Below are 6,100 nucleotides of genomic sequence, written 5' to 3' on the forward strand. Positions count from 1 at the left end.
AAAAAAAATTATTATAACCATCCTAGTGGGTATGAAGTGGCATCTCATTGTGGTTGTGATTTGCATTTCACTGATGGCTAATGATATTGAGCATCTTTTCATGTGCATGTTGGCTATGTGTGTATCTTCTTTGAGGAAATGTATTCAGATCCTTTGCCCATCTTTAAATTGCTTTTTTTCCCTTTTATTACTGAGTTGTAAGACTTCCTTACATATTCTAATACAAGTTCCTTGTCATATATGTGCTTCTCAAATATTTTTTCCATTTGTGTCTTTTCACTTTCTTGATGGTGTCCTTTGAGGCACAAAAGTTTTTAATTTTTATGATGGTCATTTATGTTTTTGGTAATATCTAAGAAACTACTGACTATCCAAAGTCATAAAGGCACCTATGTGAGACTGATAAAAGTTTTTTAAAAATTCAAAATCAGGAATAAAAATAGGATCACTGAAGAGTCTAAAGAGATTATAAAGATCATAAAAGTATATACAGACAATTGTATGTTAATAAATTTGAAAATGTAAATGAAATAGAGAAAGTCCTAGAAAATACAACTTAAAAATAACACGAGGAGAAATAGAACTGAATATTCCTATAACTAGTAAAAACATTTTAATAAATTAAAACACTTCACACAAAGAAAATTCCATTTGGCTTCATTAGTGAACATTCCAGTCTTCACAAATTCTTCCAGAGAATTTTAAAAAGGAGAATACACTTAACTCGTTTTATGGGAAGCATAATCTCGATACAAAACCCAACAAAGACAGTAAGAGAAAGGAAAATTATAGGCGAAGTCATTCATGAATATAGTTGAAAAAACCCTGAGTGGGAATAAGATGGAGTAAGCACATCCCTCTTGGTCTTTCCCACTGAATGCAGCTATAAAACCTAGCCAGAATAAACAGCAGAAGCTATCTGAGGACTCTGAAAAGGACTCTGGCAAATTGGGGAAGACTGAAATATGGAGCTCTGAACTGGCAATGAGCTCACCATTTTTTATCCTCTGGTCCTTCTGCCACTTGACCGCAGACATAGGCACAGCTATGAAAATGCATGGCAGAGTGGGCTAAGTAAAGCTCTAGCTTTTACTTTTCCACAGAGGATTTTTAAGGCAGTGAAACTATTCAGTGTGATACATTCATGGCGAGATATATTTGTCAAAACCCATAGACTGTGCAACACCAGGAGTGAACCCTAGTGTAAACTCTGGACTCTGGTGATCATGATGTGTCCATGTAGATTCATCGATAGTGACCAACACACAGAATGTTGATAGGATAGTTGGGGAGAGAGAAACTCTTGAGCACCTGTGTAGGTGGGGAGGGGGTAGATGGGGAGAGCAGTAACAGCAGAGCAGGGGGCATATGACACCTCTCTGTACTCTGCCCAATTTTGCTGTGAACTCAAAACTTCTTTAAAAAAATGATAAACCTTATTTAAGCAAAGAAACAAATAACATTCCATTAGCATCACATGGCTGTTCCTCTTCAAATCCTCAATCTGTCTGGGCCACTTGAAAGTCAAACTTCAGCGGACAGTTGGCCTTTCAACCTGCATCTTTTCAAAGCTTCTTCTGCATCTACTCTTTATCTCACTACACTTTTGTTTTTTAATTTTCAATTAAAAAAAAAAATTTTGGCCGCTCTGTGAGTCTTGCAGGATCTTAGTTCTCCAACCAGGGATCGAACCCGCACCCTCAGCAGTGAAAGCATGGAGTCCTAACCACTGGACTGCGAGGGAATTCCCCAACGCTCTTTTTTTTTAAGATAGTATTTTTTCTTCTTTTTAAAAATTGATGTATACTTGACGGGCAATATTACATATTAGTTTCCTGGTATACAACATAGTGACTTGATATTTTTATACACTACAAAATAATCACCAAGATAAGTCTAGTTACTATTTGTCACCATACAATGTTATTACAGTATTATGGACTCTATTCCCTATGCTGTACATTACACCCCATGACATTCGTTTTATAACAGGAATTTGGAACCTCTCAATCTTTCTCACCTATTGCACGCATCCCTCCACCCCCCCTCCCATTTGCCAACCACCAGCATGTTCTTGGGATCTATGAATCCCTTTCTGTTTTGTTGTGTTTGTTCATTTGTTTCATTTTGTTTTGTTTTCATTTGTTTTGTTTTGTAGATTCTATATATAAGTGACATCATAAGGTAATTCTCTGCCATATTTCACTTAGCATAATGTCCTCTAGGTCCATTCATGTTGTCGTAAGATTTCGTTCTTTTTTATGGCTGAGTCATATTCCAGTGTGTGTGTGTGTGTGTGTGTGTGTGTGTGTAGTTTTCATATATATATATATAAATATATAAATATATATATATATAGAGAGAGAGAGGGAGAGAGAGGGAGAGAAACTATATATATGAACTTTTCTTTATCCATTTTTCTATCAATGGATACTGTGCTGGCTTCCATATCTTGACTGTTGCCAATAAAGCTGCCATGAACATAAGGGTGCATATATCTTTTTGAATTCGTTTTTTGGTTTCCTTCAGAAAGATACCCCCAAGTGTAATTCCTGCATCATATGGTATGTCTATATTTAATTTCTTGAGGAACCTCCATACTGTTTTCCATAGTGGCTGTACCAATGAGCATTCCCAGCAAAAGGGAATGAGGATTCCCTTTTCTTCACATCCTCGGCAATACTTTTTACTTGTTATCTTTTGGATGATAGCCATTCTTTCAGGTGTGAGGTGATAATCTCATTGTGGTTTGGATGTGCATTTCCCTGATGATGAGTGATGCTGACCATGTTTTCATGTGTCTTTTGGCCATCTGTATATATTCTTTGGAAACATGTTCAGTCTTCTGCCAATTTTTTATTTGGATTTTTGTTTTTCTGGAGGTTGAGTTGTGTGAGTGAGTTCTTGGTCTACTTTGTGTATGAACCACTTCCAGCTATATTGCTTGCAAATATTCCTCACATTCAGTAGGCTGCCTTTTTGTTTTGTGGATAGTTTTTTTTGCAGTTGAAAAGCTTTTCAGTTGGATGGAGTCCCATTGGTTCATTTTGCTTTTATTTCCCTTGCTTGAGGAGACAGATCCAACAAATCTTGCTAAAACTTATGTCAGTGTACTGCCTATGTTTTCTTCTAGGAGTTTTATGGCTTCAGGTCTTATATTGAAGTGTTTGATTCATTTTGAGGTTATTTTTTTAGATGGTATAAGAAAGGATTCCAGTTTGATTCTTGTGCATGTAGCTGTCCAGTTTTCTCAACACCATTTATCGAAGAGGTTATATTTTCCCCATTGTATATTGTCACCTCCTTTGTCATAGATGAATTGACCATGTAAGCATGGGTTTTTTTCTGGGCTGTCAATTCTGTCCTATGGGCATATGTGTATTTCTTTTGTTCCAATACCATATTGTCTTGATGATTCTAGATTTGTAGTATAGTTTGAGATCAGGGAGCGTGATATGTCCAGGTTTGTGCTTCTTTCTTAAGACTGTATTGACAATTCAGGTTCTTTTGTGTTTCTATACACAGTTCAGAATTCTTGGTTCTAGTTCTCCGAAAAATTCCGTTGGTATTTTGACAGAAATGGCATTGAATCTCTAAATTGCCTTGGGGTGTGGAATCATTTTAACAATACGAATTCTTCTAATCCATGAGCATGGTATGTCTTTCCATTTGTTTGTGTCGTCTTCAATTTCTTGCATCAATGTCTTCCAGTTTTCTGAGTACAGGTCTTTTACCTCCTCGGTTAGATGTATTCCTAGGTATTTTATCTTTGTTAATGTCATTGTCCATGGGGTTGTTTTCTTAATTTCTCATTCTGACATTTTGTTGTGAGTGTATAGAAATGCAACCGATTTCTCTAGATTAATTTTGTATGCTGCAACTTAACTGTGTTTTCTGATGAGTTCTATTTGGTTTTGGGTGTCATCTTCAAGATTTTCTGTATAGAGTACCATGTCATCTACAAACAGTGACAGTTTTACTTTTGCTTCTGCCATGAGATTCCTTTTATTTTTATTTTTTAAAATCTAATGACTATGACTAGGACTTCTTAGACCATGTCAAATGAAAGTGGCTGGAATGGTCAGGGTTAGAGTTAGGTTTAAGCATAACTGGCCCTCTTCCCCTTCCTCTCTCTCCATGTCTCTGAGACCTCCATGAAGGACAGGACTAGTCCACAGTCACAAATAGCTCAGGGAGTTGAGCTGGACCATTGTTTTTCTGCCCCCTAGTCCTGGGCATAGTTTTGTGTACTGTCTGTGTATCTTCTTTGGCCAGGTGTCCATTCAGATCTTTCCCTATTTTAATTGGGTTGTTTGTGTTAGAATTATTTGTATGTTTTGAGACAAAACCTTTATTAGATATGTGTTTGCAAATATTTTTCTCCTGTCTTGTGACCTGTCTTTTGATTTTCCGAGTAAGGTCATTCACAGAGTACAAATCTTTAATTTTATTAAGTCCATGTTATTCCTTGTTTTCAGTTTTAGATTGCCTTTTTGTGTTGTGTGTTAAAACTCCAAAGCTCATGATTTACATGGGCAAACCCAAGCTCATGTCAATTTTCTTCTATAATTTTGAATAGTTTTGTATTTAAAATTTGTCTGTGGGGACTTCCCTGGTGGTGTAGTGGTTAAGAGTCCGCATGCCAATGCAAGGAACAAGGGGTCGAGCCCTGGTCCAGGAAGATCCCACATGCCACAGAACAACTAAGCCTGCGCGGCACAACTACTGAAGCTTGTGCGCCTAGAGCCCACGCTCCCCAACAAGAGAAGCCACTGCAGTGAGAAGCCCGTGCACCGCAGCGAAGAGTAGCCCCTCTCGACACAACTAGAGAAAGCCCACATGAAGCAACGAAGACCCAACGGAGCCAAAAATAAATGATAAAATAAAATAAAATTTGCCTCGGAATAACTTTGAGTGAATTTGGTATAAATTGTAAAGTTTGCATCTACATTCATTTCATTCCAAATGGTTTCCAATTAATTGTTCCTTAATTACTTTTAGAAAACTTTTGGGATAGAGGTTCCATTTCAGTTTGAATTTCCAGTTTAATGGATTCAGCAGTCCTGTCAGTAGGGCACGCTGCCCCCAGTGACCTGTGAGGGAGGCGCGGCCTGCACTTCCCGCACTGACCACAGGGTGGCGCCGAGTTCGCCTCTCTGACCCACAGCGCATGCTCGTTCCATGGAACTCGATTGTGAGGGCAGCTGAGAGGAGTTGAGCCGCCTCAGGCGCGGGGGCGGGGGCGGGGGCCTTCGGGTAGGACGCCCGGCTCAGCGTCTCTGCTGAGAGGAGCTCGGTCTCCGTCTCCTCAGGACTCGCTGGGGTTTCGGCTTCAGGACAAAGTGGGGCTGCCTCCACGCTGACTAGGGAACTAGGTTTCCTGAGGACCCAGGTGATGCCTGAGGAAAGGGTGAAGAGACGGTGAGGAAAAGTGGGGAGAAGCTTCCTGTGGGCGACTGACCGTTGAGGGGGTCCGTCTTCGTGTGAGCGAGGGAGGGCTTGGCGTGGAAAGCTGGGTGTTTGGTCAGGTTTGTGTGCAGGGTAGCCAGCGTGAGCTATGGGGCGTCCAGTTTTCCCAGCACCATTTATCGTGGGGAGTATCGTGCTCCTTGGTGTGTCCTTGGTCCCTGTGTCATAAATTCACCGACCCCGTCCGTGTGGGTTGAATTCTGGTCTCCCTGTCCTGTTCCTCTGGTCCCTGTGCCCGTTTTGAGCCAGTTCCACACTGTTTTGGTGACTGTCGCTTCTCAGCAGAGTGTGACATCAGGGAGGGAAATGCCTCCAGCCCGTTCTCTTTTTTCAGGGTTTCTTTGGCTATTTGGGGTCCTTTGTGGTTCCCCACAGATATTAGGAGGATTTGCTCTATTTTGGGGGAAAATACCGTGGAATTTTGGGAGGGATTGCATTCACTGTGTCCACTGCTTTGGGTAGAATGGATATTTTAACAATATTAATTGTTCCATTCCATGAGAACCGGGTACCTTTCCATTTATTGGTGTGTTTTTCAATGTCTTCATCAATGTCTTAAAGTTTTCAGTGTGCAGGTCTTTCACCTCCTTGGTTGACTTTATTCCCAGGTATTTTGTTCTTTTTGATGCAT

This window comes from Balaenoptera ricei, chromosome 5 (genome assembly GCF_028023285.1).
Source record: "Balaenoptera ricei isolate mBalRic1 chromosome 5, mBalRic1.hap2, whole genome shotgun sequence".
In the NCBI taxonomy this organism is placed as follows: domain Eukaryota; kingdom Metazoa; phylum Chordata; class Mammalia; order Artiodactyla; family Balaenopteridae; genus Balaenoptera; species Balaenoptera ricei.